The sequence below is a fragment of the Chelonoidis abingdonii genome, chromosome 19 (assembly GCF_003597395.2).
Source record: "Chelonoidis abingdonii isolate Lonesome George chromosome 19, CheloAbing_2.0, whole genome shotgun sequence".
Classification (NCBI taxonomy): Eukaryota; Metazoa; Chordata; order Testudines; family Testudinidae; genus Chelonoidis; species Chelonoidis abingdonii.
In genome coordinates, this window is record NC_133787.1 from 29,161,406 (window position 1) to 29,179,995 (window position 18,590).

Here is an 18,590-nt window from a genome sequence, read left to right on the forward strand (position 1 = left end):
GGCTGTGTGTACTGCCTGCACACTCACCACTCTAGGTTTCAGTACCTAAACGTAATGTAGCAGATGCACCAGCTTTGTGCTGGCCCTTGGCCAAAGGGTGAATTACACACACTCTCAGTGAAAGTGTTTTACCTACTTTTAACAACATTCACAGGACAAACTCCTCTTTCACAGATACAATGTTAGTCCTCAAACAGCCTGTAGGGAGCAAAAGGAGTTAAACTTCTGTACCACATTGACAGTCTGTATCCACCCACTCACAAAGAGATTATTGCTCCTGTGACACATGCAGTCCATTCTACACAGTGGCTAATTCCAGCTCCACAGACTTCTATTAAGTGTTTTATTTTGCCTGTCCTCGCATCATGGCATCATCTTGTCTACCGCTGATTTTTTCATTACCTTTCATTACCTCTCATTTCAGCTTGCCCTACATTCCAATGTCATTTTCTGAGACTTTCACTGATATCACTTTGAGGAATTACATGATTTGATAGCAGCAATGATGCATCCACTTACTAAACACAATTTTAAAAATTAAGAAAAAACTGAAAAGAAGCCACTATCAGATTTCATCACACAGCACAAAATAAGCATTTTAAATCCTAAAAAGTCCCCCTCTAATTCGACATTGTAATTTAAGCACTGTAAATTAAAGCAGAAGAGAGAGAAGAGGATGGAAATAGACAATTTGCTAAGTTAACCTTTTTAGTGCTGGGGAATTGTGCATGGTGGTTAAAGTAGTTTTCAAGATAATGGAATCTTTTGCACGTTGTAAATGGTGCAGAATCTTTCAGAATCATTTTCAGGTCTTAGTGAACCTGTCTCCTACTTTGAGTCATGATAGCCCATATTATTTTTATGGCAGTGGGCTGAAGAGTTCAAGGATATTTCTATTTTTTGCATATATTAGACTGCAAAGTCCAAACCTTCCACAGAAAACTTCTACGCTTCCAGAACGATTCATAACTATGCCAAGTTAATAATTTTTCTCCAAGTGTTTAGCACACATGCATACAGTGTGGATAACAACAACAGATGTTAAACTCTGCTGATACCACCGCCAATTAAGGTAGAAGTTGGCTATAGTTAACAGACATTTATTTGCAGTCTTTCCATTTGCTGCTGAAATAGTTTCAACTTTTCTGCACATTGCAAGACAAATGTTATAGTTGGGTTATTTAAAAGGACTCCATAATTGTATGACTATTCCCAAGATCTAGGCAGGAAAAAAGCAGACATTTCAGGTTTCTGGGCAGAAGTTGATTTCCTACAGGAGGTCAGAGGAGCTGCTTCCTGCTCATGATGTGCTTTAGGGATCTATTTCTGTGTCTTCTACTGAAGCTTCAGCTTATGGCCCAGCTGTTTGATTAGGTATGCCACATTCACTGTTTCTCTACCTTCTTTTCCAATGCATTGGAGATTTCTAATCAAAATGCCTTAGTGAATTTGATGTTGTCCCAGTTTTTCCCTTCCTAAAGGATGCTACCTTCTCAGTTAAAGTGCTGAGACTCATGACTAGTGCAAATTAAACTATACTTGGCTCTTTTCTGTGAAACCTTTTGGTGGGATTCACCAGATGGAATCAAGCTGAGCGTGGCAATGCCTATGTTTTAGATGCCCTGTCTCTCAGTGGAATTCACAACTCCAAGTTAGGCACTCAGGCTCCTTGTACAATACCTGGGGAGACTTGGCACCTAAAAAGAGAATTCACAGAAGGCACACTGCTAAGTAAACCAGTAGGAAATGCCATAGAAAGGGGTGTGACCTAATCCCCATTCCTCAAAGGGAGATAGCCATCTAATTCCAGACTGTGGGGAGGTACTTCCATGCACTTGAGTTTCATAGTACTGAACCCTCTCCTGAACATAGGTGTCTAAACCTGGTCAGCCCTTTTTCAAGAAAAAAAATAGAGGGTGTCTCCTCCTCACCCCAGCTTTTAATATCCAATGGTTTGAGCACTCACTCAGGATGAGATCCCCATTCTGTCTATGAAGATCAGGGACCTGAACCCAGCTCTCGCACCGAGTGCCATAGCCACTGGGCTATTTGGTTTTCTGGTGTGGAGTGCTCTCTCCTCTTGAAGTTAGTCCACTGTCTGTAAATTACTTAGTGATTAGTGTATCAGAGAAACTTCAGAACCCAGTGGTTAAGGCAGTGTTTTTCAAACTGGGGTCACCACTTGTATAGGGAAAGCTCCAGCAGGCCAAGCTCGTTTGTTTACCTGCCCCGTCTTCTGATCCAGTTGATTGTGGCTCCCAGTGGCCGCAGTTTGCCACTGCAGGCCAATGGGAGCTGCTGGAAGCAGTGGCCAGTACGTCCCTTGGCCCGCGCCGCTTCCAGCAGCTCACATTGGCCTAGAGCAGCGAACCGTGGCCAGTGGAAGCCGCGATTGGCCAGACCTGCAGATGGGTCAGGTAAACAAACCGGCCTAGCCCACCAGGGTTAAGGCCTTTGCTTTGTATGTGGGAGATCCATGTTTATGTCTCTCTTGCAATAAATATTTAAGCATTTTACACAAAATGCTTCAATGGGGAGATTGAGAAAGCCCCACTCAATACTTCAGTGATTAAAGACCCATCTTAGATGTGTCAGACCAGGGCTCAAGACCCTGCTCCACATCAAACAGAATCCCCCATGTTGGGTGCATGCTGTAATTATTGGGTTATTGGGTATAAGGTGAGGAATCACCACCTCTGGTGGCTATATTATGCGTCTGGCCCAATTCAGTTGATGACTCTAAGGTGGCCACTAAGCATGTTTATCAATCAGGTCCTGCCATCAAGATAGGTGCAGGATACCATTTTGTGACTCCACTGTGGCTAAGGCATGAGTTAGGTGCTGAGCTGCTCAGTGGTGTTCGGATTGAGACAGTTGTGAGCGGGCCCACCAGGGAAATTTAGGCATTTAGGGGATTTTACTAACAGAATATTAGTTCCTAGGGAATATAAGTGGCTACAGGCTTAAGCAGCAACTGAGTGAAATCTAATCTTGGATTTACATGCCTAAAGTGGCACCTGAACCTCACCCTGTGTTGCTATAGGTAGCAGTTACAAACATACAATTCTCTAACTGGCTGTTGAAACTAAAACCAATTCAGCTGATGCCAGTGTTGCTTGATCCCAAGTAGCATTGTGCTAAAGCCCAAAAATACATAGATCAGATCACATCCTCAAAACACCAAAAGTTTGCACTCTAATTATTTATAGAATATTTGTGCCCTCTGATAATTCAAGGAAGCTCAAATATAGCTGCACATATATTGGCTTCTGGTAGCTTCTTGGTGCCATCAGGTCAATGAGAGACATTGTCTTCCCTTAAAGTGGAATAACCCCAATGGAGTTTAATCTCACTAGTTTTTCAGCACAGTATTGCCAACCTCAACCATTCAAAAAGCATGGGTCAGGTCCCCCCAAAAGGAAAAAAAAAATTTACAAGACTGGCTTAAAAATCATGAGATAAAAGAAAAATCTTTTTTTTTATATTTGTCTTTTGATGTTGAACCTTTAGGGTGCACTGAGATCACATATTAAAACTTTCTTCCTCAGCAATCATGAGGCCTAGATGCTGATTTTTTTAAAAACAAAATCTCAGAGTTTCATGTAAGTCCATGACACTAGTAGCAGGCCCTTTTTTTGGGGGGTGGGAAACCCACAATAAGACACATGATAAAAATCACAAGTGTTGGCAACACTGATATGTACAAGTTATTTAAGCGTTGTCTGGTACAATCCATCTCAGAAATGAAACAAAAGCTCACTGAATTCCATAAAAAAATTTACAGAAGTCCAACACAGCACTGCACAGTTACTGCATGTGAAACCAAATTAGGCAATCAACAAAAACTAGAGAAATAACATCATAATTGAATGTTTATTCTCCTGCAGATATGCCTCCAATTCCACAAGGGGGCTTCTGATTTAAAAACTTCTGGTATGGATGAGACAAGATGGTCCATTATACTGTTATTATACACACACACACACACACACACACACCTGTAAATAATGCTAAACCAAGCTGTATTGTATTTTTTTCACAGCTGGAATACTAGTTTTTATTACAGTTCAACTGGCATTGCAAATTAAAATTCATTTCTGTTTGTTAAACTGCTACTTAAAATGGCTTCCACCAACTGTTACAGTTGGATATTGTGTTGTCATTTATACATTTAATGGGAACAGTTCAATAGCACAAGTATTTACAAACAAGTGCAGAGAAAGTATTTTTAATTGTGTTTCAATAGCTAATTTCTGACTTAGGTTCCCAAGTTTTGGTCAATGTTTGCTTAATTCTTCATTAGGGATGAACCAGCTGTCTACTGAATTAATGCAACTAGATTTATTTTTAGGTGCATCTCACAGGGCCTGATCATAGGAGAAGTTTTGCAATTTTAATGGACATCAGTTAAAGCGCTCTGCCATGCTGGTTAGCCAATACCCAACAAGTTGTTTGGTGAAGTTTCTTTTAGCAACCATCAGTGAAAAACAATTCAAATACACAAATGCACCCTTGAATGAGTTAGGAATCAGGAATGAGATTTTCCAGAGCATTTAAGCAACATAGGAGCTTAACTTCTAAATTCAGATGAGATATTCATAACTTTCTAATGGACTGCGGACCTTACAGGGCAGATTTTATAGGCATTTAGGTGCCTTAAAATGGAGATAAATACCTAGTGGTATTTTCAAAAGTCCTTAGGTGACTACTCCCATTGATATCAATGGGAGATAAACACTACCTAGGTGCTTTTGATAATCTGTCAGGCATCTAAATATCTTTAAAAATCTTGCCCTAACTGTCTTCGGTGTCTGAAAATCCCAACCTGAATTATCAGAGTACATCCCACATTAAATTTGTCTTCAGCTTGGGAGATCCTGGTCTAAAATATTCTTGATTTTTAGGGGTTTTTCTACCCCATTTGTACATGGAATTGGGACTACATTATAATCTTAGCACTTTCATGGTGGTTGAGTTACAATACAGACTGGCAAAGACATTTTATTGGGAGCTGCTGAATGTTCAACACTTTTGAAAAATCAGCCCAATTCTTTAGGCACTTAAAAATGTATTTAGTGTAGGATTTTCAAAAGCATCTGTAGGAAGTTAGTGTCCAACTGACTTTACATTTCAATGAGAACCAGGCATCTAAATCAGTTAGTCACTTTTGAAAATATTTACTCTGGGTGACAAACAACCCTTCATGCCTTTGAAAATTTGGGACTTAGATTTTTCCCTCCCCATCCATCCACCTTTAAAAAAATTGTTGTATTTAAAGCATTTGTTGTTTTTTTTTTCCATTGGAAACCATAATAAGAGGCTAATCATGCCAGGTGCTGAGTGCAGCCAACAATTATTGAAACCAGAGTTCACAGCCTTCCTCAACTGCTTGCTATCAGATCTCCCTTGCAGGTATAATATATAGTGTAAGTTTAACCTATTTTCTAGTTAGTATTTCATACACTAACTTCAAATTATACATATCTAAGTACCTTGTAAATGTTCCAGATTAATAAAATGGATGTAAAAGACTCAGACTTTCTTCTTCAGGAACAGAGTATTACATTAGCTATTTTTATTATTTTTATTTTTATATATTTTACTTCTCTTCCTCTCTCTCAAGCTTTCTGCCAAAAAAGTTTAATGTACAAAACTCATTTCCCCCTTATCTCACAGTGAAGTACATTTTACCTATTGTTTTTTTCCCTTTAACTACTTTGTAAATATCATGCACCTAGGCAACAACAACGAGGCAGTTGGAAGTACCAGTTCAAACTTTTGTCAACATATTTTCATTACAGTACTTACTAAGCGTATGTATTTATTTTTTGTTTTACTGGAAAAAAAATTGTTGATACAAAGCCATATATTTCCTCATAGCATCATGAGATCTTCTCATTTTCAGAAAGTAATGGTAATGATTTTTTTCCACTGTCAATATATTGTACATCAGTAGGCAAATACCTTTCCATCCATCATATTTCCCAAAATCAAATAAGCATCAGTTTCACTGCATACCAGCTGGGAAATAGTGCATTTCCCCCTTGCCAGTGAATTTTTTCCCACCTGAAATAAAGGATGCTGCAGAATTGGCTGAAACTTTTTAAACTTCATAATATTGGCTTTTATGATAATCCTGTCATTTTTAAAATAAAATAAGACCATAAACAGTTCTGTAGTTGGGGCAGAAGAAAATTACTGCTCCAATGGAATATAATCAGCTTAGCTTTAGCCCTACGTGATTTTTTTTATATGATTATCCTCTGGGTATATTAGATAAATATCTACAAGTATGTCCTTTGAAATGTCTCTTCTAATCTTACTGTGAATTCCTAACAGGATTTCCTAGCTCTTTTCATTCTTTTTGGAGGTAAAGAGCAGAGGTAGGGGAGGGGACACAAAAATAATGTTTCAGTAAATCGGTCTCCAATCTAGTTTGCTTTTTTCAGAACATGCACATTGTTCTGACTTGTTACAAATGCCATTATCAAAATTTCCCTTTGGTTAAAAGTGGTACTCAGCTTAAAAATATAGGTATCCATTGAGCAGAATGTCCCTCAAGCTCAAACTAGAATTCAAAGGGTTCACTTACCCTTGATCCTCCCTCACAAAATAGATCACACATATCATATAGGTATAATTACACATGACAACTAAGATTTCCAAAGGTGAATTTTGGATGCCCAAAATCACATGCTTTAAAGGGGTCTGTCCAGCCACCCTCTAAAAATCAGGCTTCTTTAAGGAATCTCAGATTGGGCACCCATCATTTCAGGCACCTCAAATTACTAGTGAGCTTGGAACATGTTGACTCTGTGCTTGGTTTCCAGAGACCTATGTATTTTTCAGTTCTGCAGAACACATAAAGTGTGTTGTGGTATCCATATCCAGCCGTTATCCATTCCTGGCAATAAATCTGTGCTCCAGAATTATAACATATTTTTTTTATAAAAGGAAATATGTTTCTAATCAGCTGGATTGTGAAAAGACCCTTGAAAACATGAGCAGAGTTTAAAAGACTGCAATGTTTTCTTCCCAAGGTAGCAAATGATTTGAAACAATGGCTCAGAGATGTATGAACTAGCCCATTTGTCTCTTAACTCTGAAACATAAAGATGACAATTTCAAAATCAACTATGCTGATTCCCTGCACAAAAAGATTATTTTAGCTGAAAGATCCAGCTTCTGTGTCTAGCCCACCTCCCAAATGGCCTATATCCAGCTACCTAAAATTCCGTATGATTAAAACTTACACATTTTCAAAAAAAGAGAGACAGACATGCTTTATATTAAGTTTTCTTTATAAACAGTTTGGAAGGGGTTATATAAACAACTAAACAATTATAAGTATGTTATAGACATGAGCAGCATGCGTTATAGATGGTTATATATTTGGATGATTTTAAAAGATATCCTCTTGTTCAAAAGGAATTATTTTGGAGAAGTTCTGTAGCCTGTGTTATACAAGACGTCAGACTATATAATGACCAAAACAATCCCTTCTGGTGTTGGAATCTATATGTGCATGAGAAGAAAGTGTTATATCTTCTTATAAACAACTTACTAACCGGCTGCACTCTATAACGATTAATCTTTGACAATTGATTTGACGTTTCTGCATGTGCCCTAGAACTTGACAGTACAGCAGTCAGCCATTTTGTATGCTCAGCCACTGCTGGTTGAACCCTAACATTACATAGTTAGGAATAATTTTAGGCTTTGGTAAGACAAGCTTAGACAGCTAGTTATTTGCTAATTAGAATGGGAGGATGGATAAAAAGTTATGGAAAAGAACGAGTGAATAGTGACCTTGCTTTTAGGTGCTCCTGACATATTGCTTTTATGATTAGAAATATTAGAAATGTTTTGAAATAATGAGTGTTTTGTTAAAATTAGGAGAATTCATAGCCCAGTAGAGGTTATTATGTTGATCCACTAGGAGTCACTGTAGGATACGTGTTTTGTTAGCCTTAGCTATAAAAATACGTAAAAATAAATACCTTGGAGCAGACCGAGGGAACTTTTCTTTCGGAAAGGAACTAACATCTAAACTCCTCATCAGCTGAATGGAAAGAGGGCCCTTGGAAGTCCAGCTGGTGATTACTCAAAACAATCTCAGAAACTATATCTGGGATCTTTTAACCTATTGCTTATATCTGTGTGTGCTTAAATCTAATTGTAGTTTTAAATAAAAGCATATTTGCTTGTATTAACCACTTATCAAATATTTAACAGTGTTCCCATCAATTTATTCCTGACACCACCTGAAGTGAAACACTGAAGTTATCACTCTTTTGGATTCTAAAACCCCAGGTAATACAACATTTGTTAACCCCTTGCGTTAAACTAAACTGGAACATAATCAAGTATGACCTGGTGCATAGGGGAGTATGGAGGCAAGCAGCTCCGGAATGAAAATTCCCTTCTGGCAATGCACCACCACCAATATAGTTTAACATTTAACTAACTCAAAACAAAGTGTGTCATGTGAGCTAAATAAACTAAAATGAATCACTTCCGGTTTTGAGAATGCTGAACTGTTTCTTTTGGACCAAAAATGTCAAAAAAACAAAACTATGACATTTCTATATTTGGGTGTGGGGGGAGAGGGGGGAGGGAGGGGGTGTGGAATAATCCATTCCACAGCAAAAAAAAGAAATCCCAGAGGATGAGCACTACTAAATCTTCATTTACAGATAGGGAGCTGCTTTTTTTCTTCTACATTGCTATTTTTACTGTTTTCTGTTCATCACACAAAAACTAGCCTTGCAATTGGAAAGACAGGGAAAGATGTATAAAGAGATAACCCATATTGTTGAATAACTATTTCATTTTTCATGAAGGCTCTGCGAACAGGGGCTGCTAACAGGGAGTTTCGCAAGGGGGTTCTCCAGGTGAAGGAGAAGCAAATACAGAATCTGTAGGGTAAGTGACTGTCTGTAGTGTGTGTTTGTTTGTGTTTGGGGGTTACTTGCTGTGTGCTGAACTTGCATTTGTCAGTCTGTTTGTTTGTTTGTTTGTTTCAAGGACCGTATGCTGTGGCTGACAGTTGAAGGCTGTGAGCTTCAAAGGAAGGTTTGAAAGCTAGAAGCCTCTGGTAATTGGCTGAGCCTTAAACAGTGGGCAGGGCATTCACTCAGGCCAAGGCTTATAAAGCCGCGCATAAGTGACCAGGGGCTGCTAACAGGGAGTTTCGCAAGGGAGTTTGGCAGGGGAGTGGGAAGAGAGCGGGGGTCCCTTGTTTGTTCTATCTGTGCCCCTTTAGTCCCATTAAAACCTATAAACCAAACTACATTCAAAACCTCTTTCTTTAAACCACCCTTTCATTAACTAGGAGACAATACAGGCAGAAGCCCAGCAGCAGAGTGGGGGCTATCCAGTTTATTGCACTGCGTGTAGCATGTATGATTACCTGTCCTGTGGGCGGGTGGCGTATGTGTGCAGTTGGTGCAAGGAGCTCCTGGCCCTCAGAGACCACGTACGGACTTTGGAGGCCAGGGTGGTGGAACTGGAGGAGCTAGAGAGGCAGACAGGTATGTTGATGAGGCTTTCTGAGATACTGTAGAATTGTCCCACCTCTGGTTAGACAGCCCCTGTGCTGTTGAGGAGGAAGAAAGGCCCAAGGAAGCAAAGTAGTCAATGGGAGCAGAGGGAAACCTTCCCATATTTGGGACCCTCCTTCCAGATGGTGCTGGGGTTGCCTCTTGCACTGAGGTTACCTCTCCAGGGGAGGGAACTCCAGTTTCTAGGAAAAGGCAGGTGTTAGTAATGGGAGGTTCGATCAAAAGAAACATAGATAGCTGAGTTTGTGATGACCGGGAGAACTGTATGGTGACTTGCCTGCCTGGTGCGAAGTTTGATGATCTCTTGAGGCATCTAGACAGACTTATGTGTAGTGCTGGGGAGGAGCCGTGGTCGTGGTACATGTAGGTACCAATGACATAGGGAAGGGTAGGAGAGATGTCCTGGAAGCCAAATTTAGGCTGTTAGGGAAGAGACTGAAATCCAGGACCTCTATGGTGGCTATCACAGCTTCCTACTCAGATTTGAACCTTAGCGTTCATAAACTGAGAAGCTAGCATGAACCCTCTAAGCTTTTACCAGCTTAGATCTGGGGATTCGGTTGGCTTTTGTGCCACCCGCGCAATGAATGTCCCAGTTTGCTCTACGCCTGGCTCCCCAACACTGGCCCCTGTGGGAGCTCCCAAGACTCGAGGCTTCGTATTCTATCACAAAGGGAAATTAAAGCATTTCCACCCCCCCCGCCTCTCCCCACCAGAATTTCCTTCTGGGCTAATCCGGGAGAGGTGACTGATGCAACTCTGTGAAGCACAAAACCTAAGCAATATGCCTTCTTGCTTCTTTTCCACAATGATGGAGTCAAACCCAAAGACTAGAAGTATACAGAATTAAGATGTGACTTCTTCTGCTCTCCCCCGCATCTTTTCTCACCTCTGAACTACTAGTGAAGTTAACATGAGTATATGTCATCTGCTCCTCTGCCTTTTGTTTTGTTTTCTGTTTCTTGCGCTCGCAACCAATTCCTGGTGCGTGCACTATGTAAAAAGATATGTCAACAGGGCCACAGAGAGCAAAACAAGAAAACAAAAGAAAGTAAAGAATATTATCATATACATTGCCTGTATACCGTTACGAATGTGTAGATTACAAGCTCCGTATATGTGAAAGAGTTGAATAAAGCAGAGAAAGTAGAAACAGCCTGATCCGTGCAATACAATGAGCGGCTTATTTAGCGACTCTAGACTCAAATGACACGATGAAAGACCCACACACCAGATACACAGAGCAATTCACAGCAAAAACAATTAAAAGAACTATATCAGTGTGCTACCTTTGATCTACGAATGGGAAACATGAAGTATTGAAAATTTCAGTTTGCGATATATGATGATCCTCTCAGGGACGAAGTGTAGCACATGAACAGTGACAAACACCATAGTGACTCAAAACAACCCACCAAATTCCCCCCCTGACGCGTTGTGAGAATCCGGTGTTCCGTGGATTGGTCTCTTTGTTCATGTGTTCTGGTTCTCTTTCGGTTATTACGACTAAGGTGATAAGAAACGATAACCCGACTATCTGTGTATGCCCCGTATGCAAGTTCTAGAAATGCCTCAGTTGCGAACACGCAAGTGCCGGTAGTTTCAGGCATGGACTGCATGAACCTCGAATGCCATGAGTATAGACGATGGGTGAACGGGAGGTGGGTGGGGATACGTTAGGCTGTACTGTGAGAAATCTTGGGGATGGTCGGGCTGTTGTAGCATACCTAGGATTAATGATGGTGCCATACTAAACTCAAGTGGAACCAGAGATGCTGTGGCCTTTAAACATGTAATAATTTTTTTATGTTGAGCACTTTGAAAAGAACAGGGGAATTTGGGGAAACCGGATCTGGTGGGCGCAGAGGAGCATTTGTTGTGGATGTAATATTGATCTCTCTGAGGCAGGAATGAGTCGATTTGAGAGATAATCGCTCATTCATATACGGGCGTCAAGGGGATGAGCATTTATGTTCGCTTGTATCTGTGATCGGTTAAGAGGAGAATGGGGTAGTAGGTGTGGTGATGTTAATTGTCAGAATGGAGAAACGCAGCACAGAAAAAAGAATACGTGCACAGCCAGAAAGGCAGATACAAGAGATATGCTGGGACATAGTAGGTAAAGGGCTGGACATAATGAGAAGATGCAGAGTGCTAAGAATAAAAGAGGGGGAATCTATGAGCGGGAGAAAGGATGGGAGATGACATTATAAGGAATTACAGAATACCGGATGGAATCTGTAGTGAGCCTGAGGGTCAATGGGACACTGTCAATTCAGTCCCAGGACACAATGAAGGAAGGACAGAATCATGGGCATGTCAGGGCCGGTGAGGGGTGAGGTCACTATTATTGGAATAGAAAAAATGGAGATTCAGAAGAAGGAAAAATCTCAAGCGAAGCCGACAGCCTGTGAGATCTCCGAGGGAAGGAAATTGCCATGCCTAATATAAAAAGTTATATACAGGATGGAGATCAGATCGCCTCTTACACGTGGACTAGCTATCACGTAGAGAGCTGTAGGGATGAAATGCTTAAGCGGTTGAAAAGAGGAGATGTTCTATCAAATAAGAACCTGCAGAATCTGCTGGATGTTTTCAAATTACTTCCCTATAGACTGGGAACAGTGCGAGCTTTTTCAGTGAATCGATATTGTGCTGAGATAAGAGGAGTGTTTTTCTGTTAGGATCTTTGGTTTTTTTATATATGGCTATGGCTCAAGGAGGTTAGTGCTTGTTAGAACCCATATATTGGCGGGGTGTGAGTGATGTAACCGAGAGTGAATCTGTATTGTTGCGAGCTCAGCGAGGGCGGTGGCAGGAGGGGTTAATGGTATATGCGATTGAGCCGGGGGCGTGGCCGAATAGGGGGTACCAAGGATGTAGAGTAGAAACAAGCAGGTCGTAGCACCTGGGGGGGAACGAATCAGCTATACAGCCCGCACATCGGTTGTCGGCAGTTAGGGTCAAAGATGCTTGAACTAGAGCGGTTAGTGCGAAAGAGAGTAGGGGCGGGGGTATTGAGAGCCGTGCAATATGAAATATGGTAGCATTTGAGCAAATGTTATAACCGGTCAAACGCCCTGAGGCATCTTGTTGGTAAAGCCACGACATCACGTAAGACCCTGTGGATCTAGACCTCAAGGGAGACGCTCCAAATTAAGAAACAGAAAGGAACGAAAAAGACCCCCCGTGCGAACAACCATGCATGAAGAAGCATGGAGTAGATATAAAAAGACTGCCGTTAACGAAGGGAAGTTCAACGTGGAGGCAGAGGAGAAAGACGAGAGAACACTGCCACTGAAGGCAGCGAGTTAAAAGAAAAAGACAAAGAGAGGTGAATAAGGATTAGTCGAAAAATTCCAAACAACAAATGTTGTGGTTTAGGAGTGCCGCAGAAGCAGGGAAACACTGGTTGTGTTTCGGTGGGTAGACTGGGTGGGCGCCGTGTCCTGGGCACTATGAGAAGTACAGATAAGAGGCTTAATTAGAACCTGAGAGTGAAGCTCTAGTGGGGAGAATTTAAGGAATGGTCGTCGGATGTCTCAAACGTAAGGTTAAGTGAGATTCAACCCTGAGCTTGTCGGTCTGGAAGTTGACAACGCTGGAGAACGCGCACTAAGAGTGAAGGGCACGTAGACGGTTGGGGTAATTAAGGAGAACTCAACATGTATAACACGACCAGCCGGTGGAAGTGAAAATCTCTTGCCCCCGCCGCCCCTTTTTTTATTTTTTGTGGGTCTGGTGTGTGTGGATGGCCAATCATCCACCAGTAATTGAAAGGACTCAAAGAAGGCGCGACGGAATATGTGGGAATCCGGCCGTCAAACTATGCGTCGACACCTGTTTTTGTTGTGTTTCGAGTTGTCATCATATGATCTGAAATTCGTGTCTACCCAAGAGAGGCAATGAAAGAAGGGTGTGGGCGATCTGATTTGAGCCGCAATACATGACCTCGGTAAGGCTAAATGCAGGTACCTTGTGCGTGTACTGCTATGCGTTGTGTGTTTTGGTGTTGGAGGCAAACGGAAGGTGGCAAAACAAAGTTAAATTAAGTAATGATTTATTATGAATTAATCAAACTTGGACAAGACGGAACCATGGGTGCTGTAAAGGGAATAGCTGCGTACCGAAACAGATAGAGTGCGGTGAAGGGGTCAACAACATTGGGAGGCGGTCAACAAACATGGAACAAGGGATCCAGGAAGAGGACAGAGTGCCAGAAAGCCTTTCTTGCAAGTCCCACAAAGGCCGGCATATAATAGGTATGTCGTCATGTGGATACCTAAAGGTGAAATGCCGGAGGGAGGAGAGAGAAATGTACTGTGACAATGGTATGCTGAATGAATAATGAGTCATTATATGTTCTCCACGAAGGAACGAGGGATGAACGATGTGTGGTCCCCAAGGCCAGGTTTCAGGACCGACCTTAGCAAGGAGGCATAAAGGAGTCCGGAGAAGGGAAGGTACAGAGGGGCGCAAAGGGTGGGGCGCCGAGATGACGTACTGAAACGACTCAATGGATTAGTGAAGAACAAAAGCAGAGGGGTGAAGAAGCTGGCAACAGAGTTCAGCGCACGAAAACGAATCGGAGTGGTGTCAACCGAGAAGCTGGCCACGTGAATAAGGGTGAAGTGGAAAATAGGATAAGTTAATGTCACATTGGGACAAAAATAACTCGAACTAACAACAATTATGATGGCGTAAGTAATGCGACTATTACGGAAGCAGGAAAAGAAGCTTTGGGTATGGTCATCGTGATACGTGCCTTGAAGTATGTGTTCGTTCCAGCGGTCTAGTGTGAGAGCATTTCTAAGATAAAGCCCAACATGATGAATGAAGCAAAAAGTAAAAGGGACAAGCGTGAAAATATCGAGAAGTTAGTATTTATTGCCCTATTATACGTAAAGCCATGGACGCCCAATCTCAAACGGCGACATAGATGGTTTCGCCGCACCGCAAACTACTGATAGCAGCACTAGAAGCAGAATAAGGGCATATTAATGAATGGGCGGTGGAGAGGTCCGAGTAAGAGATGATAAATGCGGCGATGACGGCACTGCGTGGAAAAGAGGAGACAATGGGGTGATATTTGAAGAGTAGTTGTAATAATGCGAAGTTGTGTTGTAAGGAGTTATAATGGTGTTTAAGAAAAGTAGTTACCCTACCTCTCAGATATGACAGAACCGCACCGGAAAAAGAAAGTATACTGCGTCTATCGTCAGGTGAGATTAGCGACGAGAATTAAGAGTGAGGAGATGTTCTGGCCTCATTCGCCGACGGTCTCATCAGTCAACTTGTGGAACTCCTTACCTGAGGAGGTTGTGAAGGCTAGAACTATGGCAGTGTTTAAAAGAGAACTGGATAAATTCATGATGGTTAAGTCCATAAATGGCTATTAGCCAGGGTGAGTAAAGAATGGTGTCCCTAGCCTCTGTTCGTCAGAGGATGGAGATGGATGGCAGGAGATAGATCACTTGATCATTCCCTGTTAGGTTCACTCCCTCTGGGGCACCTGTCATTGGCCACTGTCGGTAGACAGATACTGGGCTAGATGGACCTTTGGTCTGACCTGGTATGGCCGTTCTTATGTTCTTATTAAGGCTGGCAGTGTGTAAATCTGTGCTGCAGACAGGTTCAGAAAGCTACAGAAGATCCCAAAGGAGTAGTTTATATTACTTTGCAAGAGAAATTGAAAGTATACTACCTGAATAAACAGAATAGAAGGATATATAGATGCAGATCAGTTTCTTTTAATTTTGGGGGCACTTTTAAGAGGTGGCAAATGCATCGTAAGGATAAGTTAAATGTGTTTTGAGGGACTAGATAATTTGTGGAGAAAACAAACATATCTTGGAGATATTTGTTGATGCCTTTTGAGTTTTCCTCCTGGTAGTGTTTGCACAAGGCAGTGCTATGTTCAAGTACAGCTTTGTAATTCCAGTGACAAAAAATGCCCAACGAGTTATGGAGAAGAGTAGAGATAGAACATTTGATTGCACTTCAGACAGAGGAGGGAAGGGAGATTAAGGACGGAGACATTAAGTCTAATAAAAATGAGAAAGAGGAGAAGGGGGAGAATAGTGATTTTAAACAGGAGTCGGCAACCTTTGGCACACTGGTCACCAGGGTAAGCACCCTGGAGGGCCAAGCCGGTTTGTTTACCTGCTGCGTCCACAGGTTTGGCCGATCGCAGCTCCCACTGGCTGTAGTTCACCTACCCAGGCCAATGGGGGCTGCGGGAAGCAGCACAGGCCAAGGGATGTGCTGGCTGACACTTCCCGCTGCCCCCATTGGCCTGAAACAATGAACCGTGGCCAGTGGGAGCCACGATCGACTGAACCTGTGGACACGGCAGGTAAACAAACTGGCCCAGCCTTCCAGGGTGCTTACCCTGACAAGCTGCGTGCCAAAGGTTGCCGACCCATTTTAAAATAATGTGATCTGGGAAGAACAACCTTTTATTGAGAAGGAGCCTGCAGCAAGCACTGGCATGTTGCCAAGAAACAAAGAGATTGGAAGGCACATTCCAGCATTTAGAAAACGCAGTCTCACTTTTCCAGCGAGGCTACTTATCTGGACCCTCACTGATAGGACGCATGGTAATATTTCTTAAATCAAGGCATCAAGTACTTGCAAACCACATATACCATTTGGTATTCATGCATCAGCCAGAGTTAGAAGATTGGATGTAATTTCAGAAGTGTCTTTTAAAAAGAAAACACGTGAACCTAATGCAAAGGATGAGGAAAGAAATTAGAACTAGGGTTATTCAAGAAGATGAGGCCAGTCACAAGAAGGTATTTTAAAGTTACACAAAATTTACACATAGTCTCTCAAATTTACTAGCTCCTCTGAGTGTGAAAACTGCAAACCAAGAGGTACTATCAAATATGATGGCAATAAAAACAAACATCGTACCCAGCAGAACAATCTTGGAATAAGAAAACTTCAGGATTTAGCTATGGGATAATGCATAAATCTAATGATTCACTGGATCTTAGCCCCAAAGCAAAGGATTCTACCCCTCAATCTACAGCATTAACTCCTTTTAACCTCTGCTGGTGACCCTTCAGAATGATTAAACATACTTATGTCTAAAAAGATTCTTGATGTCTGTTGCCCTCAAAAAGTTCTTCAAATGAATATTTCACAGATCCCGTGGTTAACATAAGTGCATCATCTAAGACCTCTAAAGACAGAGCCATGTGATCTGCATATATCAAATGCTAGATCAAATGTCATTTATAGCAAATGATGGAACAATCGCATGCACAAGAACATGATGGTCAATGAATATGAGTCTTAGATATTCTAGGCATCAACTCCAACTAGAAGTCTGGGGAATAAATTAATGTCTTTTGAATGCAATTTGTTGATAGAGTTACTTTATAATAGTAATAAGACACTCCAGGGACCTGCTTACTATCACTAAGCCTAGGAAAGTTCAAATCAGTTCATCTTTGAACTTGTACTTCACACAAATTACCCTATATGTGGTAACATTAGACAGCATTGTCACACCTTGTCATGTCCTATTGTTTAACTGGAGATGTCATCAACTACGTTTGGCCTTGCAAAGCTCTTCAAATGCAAGTTTAAATCAGGAAGGTTGCAATACTATACATTACAGTTTCTGAAATATACGACTCTCCAGCTGACCTTCAGGAAATGCAGCATCAGTTGGAAGTATGCCCTACCTGCAGGTCCATGATTCAGAATTTAATTACATTAGAGAAGGATAAGATCAGAAAAGCTGATGCTGTTGTTATTCCACCCACTGCAAGCTGATTGCCAGGTTAGTTATCAACTTCCATTCAGCTGAACTGGTCACTCTGGATGTTTGTGGTGTCAGTGCTAATATGAGGCTTATGATGGCTACTTTTTCTGTGGTGGGCTCTCCAGGGAAAAGAGAAGATGAAACAAAAGAAGACATGCAGCCAATTATTAGGACATCAATTTTAAATTGCCTGCAGACTCCAGAATCAGTGAAATATCTGAAAGATAAAACTGCTTGATTTATGCTTCAAGACCAGAATTGTCCCTGTGCTTCCTTGCAATACAATTATGTCTAATTGCAGGAGGAAACTGTAAACCATATGCAGAATGTGTCACTGATTGTGTCCACCAATCAAAGGAGGTAAAACTCTCAAGAAAGCCAGGCTTACTGGAAACTCTTTGGTTTTTACATTAGGCTGGGAAGCCTATGATTTATTATGAATTGAAGAAAGGAACAAAAGTTTTCCCTGCTGGATAATACCTGTGTCATAAGCAAGTCCAACATCTTGCCGCCAATAGTGACTAATACTTTATACTGAGTTCAGAAAATGGTGGAAAATGATTCCAAAATGGACCTAGACACTCGTGTAGCAATCTTCATAGGCAAAAGAAAATCCTTCCTGACTTATGTGTTGGTCCAGTTATGCCTTGAAAGAAGAAATTTAATATTCCCATTATTTCAGCCATTCTCTAACAGGATGTTATGTCAGCATTTGATTGCTGATGTTTGATATAGATAGAAATAACTAACACACACACACAAACACACACACACACACACAGAGCAGGAAGTGTAGTTTGCTGCAGTATCCTCACAGAGACATATTGAATAGAACAGTGTAGCAGAACATAGAAATTGCCTTACTTGGTCAAGGCAAAAGGTCCATCTAGGCCAGTGTCCCATCACTAGCACTGACCAGATGAATAGGAAGGTGTAAGAACCCCGTAAAAGACAAATGCAGTATAATCTGTCTTCCTCCCTCATATAAAATATCACCCTAAAGCATTTAAGCATATGCTTTACTATAAGCATTGAGTAGTCCTACAGAAATTATGTGCTCTGTTAGGTTGGGGCCATAAGGCCCAATGCTGCAGCCCTTACAATGACTAGCACTTACTTTCAGGAAGACTCTTATATGCACCTAGATCAACTTTGTGATTCCTTTTCAATATGAGACATATTACATCATTTTTTTAAATTATAATCTCATTGTGATAGGAATATAGATACCAGTTTGATACAATACATAC